Genomic DNA, 18,113 nt, shown 5'->3' with positions numbered 1-18,113 from the left:
TGAGATTTAAGTGTTGAATTCCTAGTCTGCCATGGTGAGGTCCAATTGTCGAGTTCTTTTCTGTTATGGTGAGGTCTAAGAATAAAATTTGATTTCCTCGTCTGCCATGTCGGAGTCTATGAGTCGAGTTTCTTGTCTGCCTTGTTGATGTCTTAAGTATCAATGTTTTTTTAAGTCTTGGTAATATCCAAAGTCTCTTTTTCTTGTCAGCCGTGCTAATGCGGTCTAATAGAGCCGTTATAAGGGCCAAATGTCGAGTTTCTGGTCTGCCCTGGGCTACTGTACTGTATAAAGCATGTAGGTGGCCTGCATAATATTGTCAAGATAAACTTGGAACATCGGAGGCGTTATCCGAGAGGCCGACATTTCAGGTGTATTGCAGGTGACCAGAACAAGAGTTGTTACGTTTATTCTTAAGACATTCAATATGGCAGCTCACAAATCAACCAAAGGATAGCATCAGTCAGCACGCCACGTCATATCCTGCAATGACATGTCCTGAACTAGCTGCAGATCTATAGCTCAAGTCAAGGAACATTCGGGTTGACAGGCCAACCCCAACTACAAGAACTTAGGTTTTGGTTGGTACGACAGAAACACTTTAAGTTCAAAGTTTTTAGTTTTCAATTGGATCTGTATTCCTTCAACAATGAATAACTATTACTATACAAGGTCCAAAAAAATCAGAGGAATTTGTGGGATGGGATACATGTAGGTGAAGTCCTCAATATTCTGTTCGTTTTCATCAAGACCCATGAACTTGAACTGTGTAGATTAATGATTGGCAAACATTTTTTAAAAATTACTTGCATTCTTACTCTGTTAAAAATCTCATTCTTTACATTTAACTCGGGAGCCAACATTTCTTTTGAGATTACGATTCATGGTGCAAGGTAGATGTGCATTATGACTTCACAATTTTCAACATTATTAACTTTTACATCTTTATCAAAATTTATCACATTTATAAACAACCAATGGATCTAGTCGTCTTTATAACAGCAAATAGGTAACCATGTAACCGAAGCAATATCACAAGTCAGAGTAAGATAACACCCACTTTATTCAGTGATATCAGATACAGTGGTACATAACGATGGAACAGTCATCTTAGTTTGATTTTCTTTAAGCAATACATAAGTAGAAATTTACCAGTCATATGATATTTTGGCTTTCATGCATAACATATATTTTTATAAAAGATACATATACATTTAAAGCCGTCTTATGAGAATTTCCGAGTATAATATTCCGGTAGGACTACTCTACATTTCTATTTTTCCTCTATCTAGAGGTAAAGTCTGAGAAGGGTTAGGAGCACGTTATAGGTACAGTCCATGTACATGAAGACTAGAATCGCGAGGGACGGTAGAGAGTAAAGCGTAGAAACATTAAATCCTTAAAAACTCACACAGTCACGTGACTTTGTCACATGACTTCAACTACAAAGGGGAGCTTTATAAATAACAGAGTTGTGAAATACAGGTAGGGAATCGATTGAGCAGTATAAAACTGTGATTAAAATCTACAAACACAACAGTGTGATGGTAATATAAACCAATTACAACATCCTGTAACAAAAGCTTACTTGTTGGTATATATGGATACAAAACATACATGTGAAAAACATGCAAATTACAATACGACAATATTTCATAACTTGTACATAATAAATGTAAATAAAATAGCACAAGAGGCTATAAATAGCTTTAAATAATAACTAATGGTTAAAAATAACACAGCAAGGATAAAAGTTTAAAGTTAAAAGCAGATAAACACTGATAAATCAGCGAAAAAAGTACAACACACAGGCAGGCTAATCATGCAGAAGAAAATAGAATAAAATCAAGATACATTGGCACATGTAGAGAAATGGGACAAAGACTTTGGATTGAGCTATGGGTAAATTACATGTAAAAGAGTAGGCTATGAGACAACTTCAGTCATCAAATCACTACACCATGGCAAAATAAAATAATAAAGCCATGACACAAGTCAGCTTATCATGATGGCACAACAGAGATTTACAATCATGGTCCTTGTTAAATGGAAGGAATTGTAAAAGTTGAGGAAGTTATTCAATCAATTATTCAATGGAAGGAATTGTAAAAGTTGAGGAAGTTATTCAATCCGACGGTATACACGTATGTTGTTGATTTTTCATGTATAGGTGATTTAGAATGTGATGCAGCGGTCAAGTTAATTTATACAATGGATCAGAATGGTTGGTGGTAGTACACTGTACCATGGCAGTGGTTCTGAACTACATGTGTACTAGCATGTCAGTGCAAAAGAAATTACATTGATACGAAATAGCTATGGCAGTGGTTTCAGTAGAAATTTGAAGCAGTGATTTAAGAAGACATGAAAAAAAACTTAACCAGTGTAAATGATTATCTAAAATGGGCAAAAAGATAACTTCTTCAAAAGAAGTGAACTGATTGATGTTAAAAAGTGGCCATTTGTTTTGTAAAATTCAACTGAAAATGGAGGTATATACTACATATGTAATAGTGGTATTGCACAGTCACTGATAAAGATGATATGGTATCTGACTAAACATACAGGATCAAATACAGGATGTTTTTATAAGAAAAATTTCAAATGTGCCTTACTTAAGATTAAATTAAAATCTATGTGGGGTAAGGGAAACTAATGCCTTATCTACCTATTCTTAAAGTGACTAACGGTATATATATAATCATGTTATGTTTCTTGCACATGATATGGAAAACAATACAAGTGCTGTTTTAAAAAACTATACTAAAAGCAAATGAAATCGATGGAATTTTTTTTTGCAAGAGTATTGATTCGATATACTGATCAAGTACAACATAAATCACTGGGATAGAAAATGGATTCTATGTATATAAAAAAAACACTGTAAATTGGATTTCATTTAAACACATTTGCATGGAAAATAAGTTTGTCTGTTATTTGTATATAACCAATAGTAAAATTGGATAAAATAAACAAAAAAATCTGCTAAAAAGGAAAACACACAAGTAATACTCAAATTACCAACCAGAACATAAAACAATGAAGACAGGGGCACTATTGCCCTGGAACAATGGTAAAAATGTTTAAAACTGGTACAGAATGTCTGAAACACAATGCAACACATCAACACTACCAGGTAGACGATATTTAACTTTAAAACTTATCATTTCAGAAATCAAAACCAGAATATTTGAAACAAAAGAACATGTACATACTGTAGAAGCAGAAATTTCATAGGATAAAATTCCATTTATTTGCAATCTCAACTTGTTTCATGGGGGATTTAATTTCCTTTTTTATATAAAAAACCAATTCAAACCTATAATCACATAACTTTTTCAGGGGAATTTTATTGGACAGATTAGTATATACAATAGAATAAATGAAATTATATCCTCAATGAGTATTTCTGCTTTTATAGTACACTTGTACCTACAATAATAGGTATCACTCTAATTCAACTTCATAGTGACAATAGTCCTAACTACCAAGAACTGAAACAGAGCAGCTGGATTTGAGACATCTTTGGTTTAGTCGAACTTCAGGCGGGACTTGAATTTACTGGCAGTCCCAGGTGTGTTCTGACTGTCCGGGATTTTAGAAGACTCGGGGGTTGTACTGCAGTTTCCTGCCGAGGGGTCGGACTTGACAGGGGTCATGTCAGGCATCAGGCTATCATCACCCTGAAAGACGATCAACCTCAATTGAACAAATCCTTACCCCCTCCTGAATCATTATTCTATCATAAATTCAATACTCATCCATTTTTGCTTACATGTACAAATGTAGTAACAAAATAGTGTATGCCAAGCACTTTGACAAAAAAATGTAAGATTGGCACAAGCAGGAAACAATGTCACAACCAATAAATTTCCAGTGTGCTACCTATTAAACCACTACACACATGAAAGTTATGCAGCAATATTTAGATATCCAATTTACATACATAAAATTTATATTTTTCCATAACAGTGTCAATACTAACAAGAATTTCACAGTGCAAGTCTCTAATAAACTTTTGAACAATTTGATTAAATAATTTGTAAGAAACTGGGGTTTTTTTCGGAGTCATTAAAACACTTTTTAATTTGAGGCTTAATAAAGGATAGTGATTGTGACTTGTTGAATTAATAAACAGCCAAACGTTTTAAAATAGCAAATGCCTTGCTTTTCAAAGATTTTTTTATTTTACAAGACAAAAGACAAATGTCACAGCTACTTATCATGGCGCATCAGTATATAGCAGTCAGCATATTGATATATTGTTAAGTAAATGTGGATATACAATGCCTAAAAAGTAGTCCGGGTTTGATACATAGGGCATTCACCTCTGACTCTTGCACTATGTACCAATCTTGACTTCTATTAAGACATAGAATATGCACAATACACTATCATAGAATTATCTAGATAAATTGTATCTTAGTAATGAAACGTTAGTGTAGCAAGATTGCAATGAAGCCTTACCACAGAGCACTGATGTTGTTGGCACCACCTATTGAAGGCCTCAGTAGCCTGTTCATGGCTTGCCTTGTCTGGTTTCTTACAGTAGAATAGGATCAGTTGTTCTGCAAACTTTTCAGGAAGCAGATCAGACACCTAGGGTTCAACAAAATGCTGTAGTAAGACAAACTGTTGGAGTGAATTGTTGTAACTAAAGACACATAGTTGACTACGTAAATGAATAATTGTTAAACAAATTAGCCTCCTCCTACTTGATCCTTCCTGACTTGGATGGGGGCGGTGGGGTCCTTCTTGTTGTAGAAGCGGACGTGGTCTACAGGATTCTTGTCTTTCATGCCATAATCCAGAAACACCAACTGCAAATTTGTTAAGATTAGATAGACTTTTAAGTGCATGTATTAAAGACATGAATTTAAATATACATGTATAAGCATCTGTTCAAAATGTGAGTTAAAAAAACAGTAATCAATGACGTTCTCCTTTACATGGTCAATAAGATACTGTACATGTAAAAAGACAAAAATTTAAAACTAGTGAGAAAGATGTAATGAACAGTCTAAGTACATATAAGATATTCTAATACATTGTACCTGGTACATGGAAATAGAATTATTTAAAAACGTATTTTTTACAAAGTAAGTTTAGTGTTCACTTATACGACACACATACATGCCAACCTTCCAGATCTAGTCAGGATTTTCCTGATTTGAAGCATCGATCCCGATTTCCCGATCGGGATTAGTTAATTGTACAGAAATCACGATTTCGTAAATATTACGACAAGATTTCCCGATTTCCGACATGAATTTTATCTCGCACAGCTTCTGTTTGGCCAGCCAATCAGAAATCGGGATTTAAGGTTGCCATTACTGTTTACCTGTGGCACATGTCGTGATTTGGTATGTGTGAACATGTCTTTGGAGGTTAATTGGAGTTAACTGAGAGCGTGTGTTGATAGTAATTAATAGGCATGTATTGTACACACAGAGAACGATCTAGGCGATCGAAGTTAATTGTTTTATAGATAAAGAACGAATAAAGCAACCGACCATGCTGACAGCACTGATCACTTGTAAATCACTAAATGTTAAAGAATAAATCTTTTTGTTTTATATTTGTAAGCTTGTTTGGATATATTAAATAAATTCTTAGAACATACAAAAAAAACCACAAATTATATTCATACGACTAAATGTCACAAATTTGTACACATGAAAAATGTCGTTCGCGAAAATCCCCCGTGAAGATTTTCAAGAGTTGGCATGTATGGACACATAGCATGCTATACTGCAGTATTGGCAGTCATTCTTCCAAAGTATCAAGAAACACACTCTGAAACAATGTGGTAATATTTTTTTCCTACGTATAATATGCAATTCTAACTTTTTGATCAAATTTTGGCCTGAAAAATTGTGTGCAATACACAAGACTTTACGGTGCCTAAGAAAAGCTATGCACATGCAACTTTATAACTATGATTGTTTTGGTTGGTTTATTGTTCGCTTATCTGAGAAGAGAGGAATAGATAAGAGAGAGAGAGAGAGAGAGAGAGAGAGAGAGAGAGAGAGAGAGATTAACATGGCAGTTAGAATTGAGAATGGTGCAATCAGAAAAGCCACAGTAAAAAGAATTTGATTTATTATTAACATGATAAAGTTTAATAAATGAATATTTTAATCAATTTTGTATAAATAGGATAGAATATTTACATGTATAATAATATCGTCTCTTCCCAAACGACTGTCCATATTCTGCAAGATTTCCACAAAATCGTCTTTTACTTTCTCCTCATAACCCTGAAAATTACAAAAATATGCTCAATACATGTATTTCAATAAATGATTGTATACAATAACATACATTAATTCTCTCATTTCAAAAGTATATAATTTTTTTTTAATCTATCAAACATCTCATATCACAATGACAAAACACTACTTTCTTAAAGGGACATGGTCACGATTTCGGTAAAAAATTATTTTTCCAATTCTAATGTTTACAATGCTTCAGTAAGACATCTTTAATAGGCAACCAACATTTGAGTGTCATTCGCTTGAGAAATAAAGTACGAGTTTTCGTGAATGTTGCAGAATAACCTCCGAGGTAAGAAATGTTGTTTTGAAATATAAAAGCCGAGGCGTTAGCCGCGGCTTTTATATTTCAAACAACAATTCGAAACCAAGGAGGTTATCCTGCAATATTCACGATAACAAGAACTTTATTTCTATTCTACTAACAGCCCAGTATTTCTACAGATGTTCCTCCTATAGAGAGACGATCTAAGTCATTTTGACGGCTGTTCCATGTAACCCAAATGGTTTTGTTAGTAATGTTTACATGTGTATCGATCAAATGAATCGCATGCAGACGACAGAATTTTTCTTTGGATTTTTAATACTCTTTACTTATTTATACAATATCTTTGAATCATGTTCCTAATATTTTAAGGGCAATTTAATACGATTATTACTACTACACATTATATATTTTATGTAAAAACATGCAGTGAAAATGTGCTTGGGAGATGCTAGGAACAGCCGCATTTATCTCTTAAAAATAAACATTTGAGGCAGTACACATCATTTTGACTGGAACTTACACGTGAAATTGACATGGTTTTAAAACTTTTTACGGTTTGAAGTTGTACTTTCATGATCAGTGCAAGACAAATAGGTATTTCTGATCTGACGTTCGAAGTATATTGGAGAATAATTTCCGCAGCATCTCTTTGATCTCAGCAATAACTGTAGTAGAATAAGTTATAAGCAAGTTACAGAGCTAACAATTCTTTGCTATGTAAAGAAAGCTTTTGTTTACATTTTGAAAATTTAAGTGAAAACTCCAGTTTAAGACCTAAAATGAATGTAGTAAACATCAGAATCTGTTAATTTATGCTTAAAACGAATAAAAGATGGACAAATCAGCTGAAAAAGAACTTTAGTCGGTAAATTGAACTAATGCAAACAAAAACAGGGCACGAGCCTTGCTAACATGACAAAAAATTGTGAGCCCTGTATCGTGCTTTTAACTGTACTAATGACTCTCAAATTTCATTTGGTCATTGGAAAGGCATTCCAAAAGCATTGTAAATAAAACAGAACAAGTGAAAAGCTGTCAATGTGACAGCAAACCGGGTTTTCTTTTATGTAAACTGTATCCATAATCCATGTCAACCCTTATCCAGTGAAATGGAGTACCCTACATGTATATGCAACATTTTGCCAAAAAATGACTAAGTTCAATAGCTAGTATTTTTTTTTTATAAATTATCGGAAATCAAAATCCTAGCAATATGCACACCTCTGATATATGTACAATTGATCTGCAAAAGAACAACTTCCTATCTTGAGAACTGTAGGAGGAGTTATCCGTACAATGAGGGTACCCTATATACAATATTTTGCCAAAAAATGACTAAGTTCAAAAGCTGGTATTTTTTCGATAAATTATCGGAAATCAAAATCCTAGCAATATGCACACCTCTGATATATGTACAATTGATCTGCAAAAGAACAACTTCCTATCTTGAGAACTGTAGGAGGAGTTATCCGTACAATGAGGGTACCCTATATGCAATATTTTGCCAAAAAATGACTAAGTTCAAAAGCTGGTATTTTTTCGATAAATTATCGGAAATCAAAATCCTAGCAATATGCACACCTCTGATTTATGTACAACTGATCTGCAAAAGAACAACTTCCTATCTTGAGAACTGTAGGAGGAGTTATCCGTACAATGAGGGTACCCTTTTGGCAGCCGCCCGCCCGCCCGCCCGCCATTTTCACCATTTTAATAACCGGATTTTTCCGTTGGAAAACCCGGTTAAAAATAGAATTTGACCAAAATCGTGACCATGCCCCTTTAAACCCCTTTACTGCTTGTATTATTCCATTGTATTGCAGTACATGGACGAAAAATATTGTATACTACATGCCAGTATACTGGCTTAATTGATCAGGCTCAGAATTTATTTACAGGCTTGGTATTAAGAAATTCTGATTTGAATTAGAAATGGCCAATGCACTTGTTATTGTTCCTAACACGAAAGGAAAGACGGGGATATGAACACATTTTGGTTTCAGTTCTTTAATTAACAACAAAAATGTTTTATTCTTTTATTTTTTAAAGACTTGAAGCGCAAATGAATAATGTATATATAGCAAAGTCAATTACAGTACATTAACTAAAATTTTGATAAAAAAAAAAACAAAAAAAAAACATCACAATCGAATCACAATAAATTTTAAATATCACTATGTATTGAAATACAAAAGTTCCCCCCAAAATCCAGCCCTATATAGAAGCCAAAGAAAAAACTATTATTATTCTAAGTACACACTCACTGATTAACTGAGTAACATTTATTACAGAGTAATGTTCATATGTTTTTTGTCAACTCATACTCCTTTTCTTTTCACATATCCCGTGAGGCACACATGTACACACATGTACATGTAAAGTTAGATCATTTTATGTAATCTGCACAGTCATAGATATTGAGGATCTAGTTTTAACTCCCACTCCATTTAATTTTTTTTTTTACATCATCTTAACTGTTTGAGGTCTTTTGGGGAAATACATGCCCCACACTCTAGTATTATCTCCCTGTGAGAGCAGAAGGTATGTTCCACACACTTAAGCTTAATGCAGTTTAAATTGGTTTTAACAAAGTCCTAGAGATTTGCAATATTTGTGTTTGTTAAAATCGAGTTTAACTATATCTCCTTTATTGCCTCCCCTTTCGTGTTGGAGCCCTTCAGGGTATTCCTGTAGCCCATTCACTTGTGCTATCTTTTCTTTGATGTCAGAGCCGTTTGGGGGTTTGAATGTGCCTCGACCCATACTTGTACAATGTTTCATTTTATCTTTCCCAATTACCTTTTCTTTGGCGTCAGAGTCCTTTGGAGGACGAGTTTTCCCCACACACTTAAACAGCTGTCTCCTCTGGACTCTCATCAAGATTTCTCTGGACTCTTTCAGTTTGTCATCCGTAGACCAAAGAATTTGCTCAACAATGAAGTCAGTCAGTTTTTGATAAGCCTCCATGTCATCAACTGTCTCTGATAATTTACGCATCTCTCTGAAATTTTCATCTTTTACATTAAGAGTGCATAATCTCGAAGTATTTTTAAAACAAGTGTAAAGGAATGCAATGTAAAAGTGACAAGAAAAGAATTCCTGGGTCCCCCGCCGGTCAAGCAGTATACCAGTATCGAGTCTATCGACCAAGACTGATTTAGGAACTTGACCAAGGTATTAGTGGTATAAACATTTGGTATGAATTTAATGAAAATCCGTCAAAATTTGTAGGCATGAGAGCGCTTACAAGGTCAATTTTTGGATAAAACGGAGTCATTATTGTGGTCAAAGTCCCATAACGCCAACAAAAAGTATCGACCAATGCTGATTTTCGAACTTGACCAAGGTAATAGTAGTATAAACATTTGGTATAAATCTAATGAAAATCCGTCAAAATTTGTAGGCATGAGAGCGCTTACAAGGTCAATTTTTGGATAAAACGGAGTCATTATTGTGGTCAAAGTCCCATAACGCCAACAAAAAGTATCGACCAATGCTGATTTTCGAACTTGACCAAGGTAATAGTAGTATAAACATTTGGTATAAATCTAATGAAAATCCGTCAAAATTTGTAGGCATGAGAGCGCTTACAAGGTCAATTTTTGGATAAAACGGAGTCATTATTGTGGTCAAAGTCCCATAACTCCAACAAAAAGTACCGACCAATGCTGATTTTCGAACTTGACCAAGGTAATAGTGGTATAAACATTTGGTATAAATTTAATGAAAATCCGTCAAAATTTGTAGGCATGAGAGCGCTTACAAAAAAGTGTGACGGACGGACGCACGGACCCACGGACGGACGCCCGGCATTTCTATGTCCCCGCTCCGCGTTGTGGCAGGGGACAAAAATAATATAGGTATTATTCTATTTCAAAGCTCAAATAAGTAATGCAAAGCTCCAAAACAGCAGAGTTTGTTAAGACATGTAAAATTCAGGATGAGACTTCAACAGTTTATAAGCTGTTAGGATTTGAATTAGAACAAGAATAGAATTCCTGGGTCCCCCGCCGGTCAAGCAGTATACTAGTATCGAGTCTATCGACCAAGGCTGATTTACGAACTTGACCAAGGTATTAGTGGTATAAACATTTGGTATAAATTTAATGAAAATCATTCAAAATTTGTAGGCATGAGAGCGCTTAAGGTCAATTTTTGGATAAAATGGAGTCATTATTGTGGTCAAAGTCCCATAACTCCAACAAAAAGTATCGACCAATGCTGATTTTCGAACTTGACCAAAGTATTATTGGTATAAACAGTTGGTATAAATTTAATAAAAACCGTCAAAATTTGTAGGCATGAGAGCGCTTACAAGGTCAATTTTTGGATAAAACGGAGTCATAATTGTGGTCAAAATCCCATAACTCCAACAAAAAGTATCGACCAATGCTGATTTTCGAACTTGACCAAGGTAATAGTGGTATTAACATTTGGTATAGATTTAATGAAAATCCATCAAAATTTGTAGGCATGAGAGCGCTTACAAAAAAGTGTGACGGACGGATGCACGGACCCACGGACGGACGCCCGGCATTTCTATGTCCCCGCACCGCGTTGCGGCGGGGGACAATATGTAAAACCTAACTAAACTTAAACTTCAATTTCATTTTCACCTTCTTCTGTCAAAATGTAAAATATACTGTCACTATAAACAAATGCTATGTTTCCTTTCCTTGTCCTATACCAGACTACTTCTAAGAAGTACTAAATTAATGCAGCCATTTTAATTTTCTACAATCATACATTGATTTAATTTTGATTTCAATTTTCAGTCTTACCTATCATAATCCAAGTTTTATTCCTATTCAGAAAATTCTATGGCATACCTTAATGCTTATTCTCATTTTCAGTGCTTGATTTTAAATTCAGTATGTGCCTTGTCTGTAGTTCTGGACCTACCCGTTTGTTCCTGGAATCTTTATAAACTCATCAGCCTTCAACAATGCCTCAGTTATCCTAAAAGTAAAACAGCAAACTATTGCCAGGTATATGTATAAGCTTGAAGTCACGTGTTAATTGGCGCAAGCCGTAGCAATTTCTTCAAAATCAACTTTTTGATGCCATTCGACTATTGAAGCAAAAATATTTGAAAGAGGCATAGTGACACAAAAACCATAACTTACCAAAAACCTGTTTTTAAATGATTTCCATGATCATATTTAAACACAAACTTTTGAAAAAAAATATAGTCATGCAAGCACAGGTTAGTACATTCTGCAAATAATGTAGCATGATTTAGCATAACAAAGCCACCTCTCAGAACAACCTCATTTTTTTATGAACTTTAAATAAAAAATTTTATACCCGCATTTTCTAAAGAAAGGTCGGGTATATTGTTGTTACGCTGTTCCGTCCGTCCGTCCGTCTGTCACGTTTTACTTTCTCAAACTGCTCTTGCATCTTATAAACCAGCAAACTTAACTCTTGGAGTTTGATTTGGGGTATCATGTTGTTTTGTAAAAAGGTTTCAAAAATTCTCTGATAGTCCTGGGGGTCAAATAATTGGTAAAAAATGATGTTTTTTCACAAAAAACCTTCTTCCTCGAACTCCTCCTACATTTTTATCAGTAGACAAATCATCTTTTGGAATATGTTGAAGGGTATCCTATAGATGCGCAATAAGGTGTCGGAATTTTCAATTTTGTCCTGGGGTCATTTAATGGCTGAAAAATGACGTGTTTTGCTTTTGTTTTTTTTTTTTTTTTTTACAAAAAACTGGTTTCAAAATGTCATTTTTTTTTTGGCAGTAGCCTAATGATCTTCTAGAATATGATTGGGAGTGTCATATTGAGGTGTGATCAGGTTTCAGAATTTTTTTTTTATTAAGGGGGTCAGTGGGCAACAAAAAATGACGTTTTTTTTGCAAAAAAAGTATGGTTCCCAGAACTCCTCTTACAACTTTTGGAGTAGCTACGTCATCTCTTGGGATATAATTGGGACTGTCCTACAGATGTGTAATAAGGTTTTAAAAATTTAAATTTCATCCAGGGAGTCAAATAGTAGCAGAAAATTGACGTTTATCACTTTAAAAAAACCCCATAGATCCAAGAGCTCCTCTTATGATTTAATGGATAGAAACATCATATCTTGGGATATGATAGGGACTGTTCTATAGATGTGCAGTAAGGTTTTAAAAATTTAAATTTCATCCAGGGAGTCAAAAAGTAGCAGAAAATTGACGTTTATCGCTTCAAAAAAACATAGATCCTAGAACTCCTTTTATGATTTAATGGATAGACACATCATATCTTGGGATATGATAGGAACTGTACTATAGATGTGCATTACGGTTTTGAAAAATTAAATTTAACCCTGAGGCCCATTACCTACATACCTTTTGATGCCCTTTAAGGATCAAGAATATATATGGTTAAGGGGTGGGGATCTCAACCGTTTTTGAGATATTTGTGCACTTCCTGTTCGAGGGGGGTCATGACCACCTCCGGGGCCCATGACCTACATACCGTTTGATGCCCCTTGACACAAGGAACAAGAATATATATAGTTTAAGGGTGGGGATCTCAACTGTTTTGAAGATATTAAGGGACTTGCTGTTTGAGGGGTTCAGGACCACCCACAGGGCCCATGACTTACATAAGATTTGATTCTCCTTGACTCAGAAACATGAATATACAGTCAAAACTGCCGTAGCGGTCACCCCTATTAAGCAGTCACCTTTCGTATGCGGTCATTTTATTTCCTCCCGATGAAAAATCCTATATAATTGCCCTCTAAAGAGCGGTCACCTGTCTTAAATGCGGTCAGCGGTCATCGTATTTTGATCCGAAACTGTACAGTCGACATGCATTAGGCGGCCATCTTGGCCGGTCACATGATTTACACCCGGGGATTTTAAACATGGCTTCCGAATGTCGGGTATAAATGTAAACAATAATTATACGAAACCAAATTAATCGATGTATTTATAATACATAACTGGCAGATCAGATACGAATGGGAATCAAGTGAATTGTTTAAACAAGTATTAACAATATGTTTGTTTTATAAACATGAATGAGATACAGGTGTCAAAAATGTCCGCGGCGAGGCAAAAGGAAATTGCTTGATTTAATATGATTTTGAGTTCAGATACGGTCAGTTAAAATCGTAATTGTTGATTTGTATTAAAAGTGTTTGTTTTCTATATATACGGTACTCATGAAAATAGTGTTAGTGTACTTGTGAAAATTTCGGCGACAAGGTACCACGTAATGACTTTTTTTGAATAATTTTAAAGAAATATACAAATTGCATGCACAATGCATTGTAATGTATTTCTACTTATTTGTAAATATAATAGATACTACAAAAACATCAAATCAATTACTTTATCTATCATTTTGATACATAATGCTAAATATCAAGTATATAATTGAAATAAAATTGAATAATTGTTCTAAACTAGAGGTACTGTGAGCAAGCTCACAATTGATACCCCCGCTAAGAAAAAATCATAGTTCTCATGTTTTTTCCTATTATAGAAATATTAGATGAATCTTTTTCATCATCGATTTTCTATAAATAACAACTGCTCTATTTTTTAAAACTGTTAATGCTTATATGAGTACACAAACCAATTTGTATTCTTTAATTCCATTTTAGTTCAAGTTAACTGTTAACGCATGATGACATTTGCATCCTTATGTTTACAAACATGACTCGAATCAAACGAAATTCCACATGTCAAGCAGCCACTTAATATAAACATTTTGAATTATTGGTATACTGAGCCCGATTTTTTTTTCAACAATGACCTTGAACTTCCTCAATTGACCTTTGGTCAAGGTCATGACACACCCTCAGGTTATAAGCATTCTAGATGTGAATTAAGAACTTCCAATACTTGTCCATTAGAAATATATGGACTGGACACGAGTTTTACACTTTTCTGCCATTGACCTTGGCCTTGCCCAAATGACCTTGGGTGAAGGTCATGACCAACCCTTAGCTCATAAGCAATCTTTGTGTGAACTGAGAACTTCCAATGCTTCTCCATAAGAAAGATATGGACCAGACAAGAACTTTGCATTTTTTCTGCCATTGACCTTGACCTTGTCCAAATGACCTTGGGTCAAGGTCATGACACACTCTAAGGTCATAAGCAATCTTTGTGTGAAGTAAGAACTTCCAATGTTTCTCCATTAAAAAGATATGGACCGGACACGAATTTTGCACTTTTTCTGTCAGTGACCTTGACCTTGCCCGAATGACCTTTGGTTAAGGTCATGACACACCTTAAATCATAAGCAATCTTTGTGTGATGTAAAATCTTCCAATGTTTCTCCATGAGAAAGATATGGACCGGACACGAATTTGCACTTTTTCTGTTGGTGACCTTGACCTTGTCCGAATGACCTTGGTTCAAGGTAATGACACACCCTTAGGTCATAAGAAATCTTTGTGTGAAGTAAGAACTTCTAATGTTTCTCCAAAAGAAAGATATTGACCAGACACAACTTTTGCACTTTTTCTGCCAGTGACCTTGACCTTGCCCGAATGACCTTGGTTCAAGGTCATGACACACCCTTAGGTCATAAGCAATCTTTGTGTGAAGTAAGAACTTCTAATGTTTCTCCATAAGATAGATATGGACCGGACACGAATCATACAGACGGACGGACGGACGGACAGACGGACGGACGGACAAGGTGATTCCTATATACCCCCCCAAACTTCGTTTGCGGGGGGTATAAAAAGGATTTGATGTTGGCAAATTCACAAGTCTCTATTCAAAGGTCACCTCTGTTAAGAGGTCACTTTGGGTGCCTCCCGCAGGTGACTGCTTAATACAAGTTTGACTGTATATGGTTTAGGGGTCATGATTATAACAGTTTCTGAGATATATGGTAATTTCAAATTCCTGGGTGGTGGGGATGACCCCAGGGGTAAGATCTAATAAACCCTATATATTGCCAGAACCAGTCAATATATGATAATTATGAAAACCCTATATTATTATCTTTCACCATTTTCAATAGAGTCTACGATTCTTCCTACAAGGTTCAATGTTAGACCACACACCCTTTGACACCCCCCCCCCCCCTCCCGAAAAGTGGTTGTCTAACCCAAAATGAGAAAAATCAAACCAGGGTGCACAACTAGATATGCAGGCCTATCATATATCCTAGAGTTTTGTACTATTCTGTTCAGTCATCTCTGAGAAACAAGTTCAGAGCGGGAAAGAAGAAAACGAAGAAGACGAAGAATAATAATACATGTATTAAGAACCGTACAAAAACAATAAGTCTCCAAATTTCATTTGGGAGACTTAATTATAAAGATTAAATAGAGATAGGATCATCAAACATCAATAATTTAAAGATAATTGACAATTTCTGATTCTAAGGGGGTCAGGATGACCCCTTAGGGTCATGACTTACATGCCATAATGATCTGCTGCGCCATGACCTAAGGAGGAATAATATCTTTGGATTAAAGTGGGGATCTCAGTGGTTTTTATGATTTGTATACATACATGTATTAGTTTGTGTTTTGTTCTATACTATTCATGTTCATGACTTTAGTATGGCTTAGTCTTATTTTAAATTACATTAAAAAAATTTTCAAATATATTACTTGGAACCCCCGCCCCCAAACAAACTCAAATATAAACTGTTATATATAACTGATTCAAATTATAAATATTTATACTCCACAATCACCCCCCCCCCCCCAATCTACCGGTAACCTGGTTCTAAAGATTCAGTCTTCATAATACATTTTTACATGTGTACAGTAGCAAATTTCAAACCATTGGTTGATTGCTTTTTCTCTCCTGATGCACATTAACATTTTGGAAATTGCTTAATTCAATTTTCCGTGGGGTCAGAACAGTCCCAGAAGGTCATGACCTACATTGTATTTGATGCATTATAATAAATTAAGAAAGAAATACTCCTTCCTTCCTATTATAACTCATATAAAAATGATGTGTCTACACTTACTTACATGTAATACACAAATTTAATAAGAAGTTGTTTATACAGGGTCAATATGGGGTCAACTCAATAGTGCAAGTCTGACAAATGAAAACAAGTGAAAAGCTGTCAATGTGACAGCAAACCGGGTTTTCTTTTATGTAAACTGTATCTATAATTCATGTCAACCCATATCCAGTGAAATGGAGTACCCTATATGCAATATTTTGCCAAAAAATGACTAAGTTCAAAAGCTGGTATTTTTTCGATAAATTATCAGAAATCAAAATCCTAGCAATATATGCACACCTCTGATATATGTATAATTGATCTGCAAAGGAACAACTTCCTATCTTGAAAACTGTAGGAGGAATTATCGGTACAATGAGGGTACCCTTTTGGCAGCCGCCCGCCCGCCCACCCACCATTTTCACCATTTTAATAGCCGGATTTTTCCGTTGGAAAACCCGGTTAAAAATAACTTTTGCAACTAAAATGACAGAAGCTTTACAAATGCGATAGGATAGGTAACGATGATAAGCTTATTTAAATATTAAAAGATGATGATACAGTATGCTGTCAAAGGGAGATCACATTTAGAAAGTGAAAGTAGAACTTATGTATGCTGGCATCTCATTATATTGTGCTACTGCTACTACATGTATTATGCTTACCTATATTGGTCAACATCATAATGATAATCCAATTAAAACACAATTATGAATTCCTTTAGCTGATCTTAACTAATCCTTTTCTGCATATGGAAAACACAGACATGTATGTAATGACATGTATGTATACAATCGAAGAGCTGGGTAAAACTCGTACCCGCTAATGAGATCTGCAGACCTGTGTTGTATACGTAACTTCAGACAAGATCAGTTATTTGTAACATGCATGTATTTTTATGACCTATTCTTCAAATCCACTTGCACTATTTTATTAGGTAAATAACAGCTATAAGGTGGTGCAGGACACCTGCATATTGTGATGGATACTTCCTATTGAGATAAACAATAAAGTATATTAAATATTAATTAAATATTTACCCCCCAAATAAATTTACCTAACATTGAAGCGCAATGGCTTAGAGCGTTTACATGTCTGTAAGAGCATTGGGGTCCAAGGTGTATTTTTGGTAATTTTACAATTGATATAAATGAATTTTCATGGGGGGGGGGGGGGGTTTGGACCCCTCACTCCCACCCCTTCTCTAAATATGTGCACACGATGAAGACATGTAGGTACACAGAAGCAAATCTGAAACCGGCAACCGCCACGGGGAGGGGGCATAATTTAATTTTGTTTGTAATCATTATATAGACCATTATACTTTCTATGACATGAAATGTTAAGATTATTGATTAACTGAAAATTCACTGCAAACAGTTCAACCCCAAATTGCGCATAAAGTGCTGCTCATGTGTATTATCATATGGGAAGGGATTATAATTTTTAAATGTAATACCGGAGCTTGCATGTGGCCTTCATTTTTAATTAAAATGGTACAAAACAGTGTTATTTAGGGGCAAACACTTGGTGCGGGTATTACTGTCTAATGACAGCATCTAGTTATATTTATTGACACACACTCTTTCTAAATGCATTTTTTTTCAGACCGTTGTCATCAAATAACCTCAAATCCTTTTT

General features: G+C 35.0%; 1 pseudogene; it reads right to left on the bottom strand.

Moving 5' to 3' along the window:
* Nucleotides 1–1,045: 1,045 nt before the first annotated feature.
* The window catches only part of LOC128189675 (deoxynucleoside triphosphate triphosphohydrolase SAMHD1-like), a 38,399-nt pseudogene continuing 21,331 nt past the window's right edge, over nucleotides 1,046–18,113 (bottom strand).

The sequence above is a fragment of the Crassostrea angulata genome, chromosome 6 (assembly GCF_025612915.1).
Source record: "Crassostrea angulata isolate pt1a10 chromosome 6, ASM2561291v2, whole genome shotgun sequence".
In the NCBI taxonomy this organism is placed as follows: Eukaryota; Metazoa; Mollusca; class Bivalvia; order Ostreida; family Ostreidae; genus Magallana; species Magallana angulata.
The sequence above is the reverse complement of the archived record's forward strand: the minus strand, read 5'-3'. Positions and strand labels throughout refer to the sequence as shown.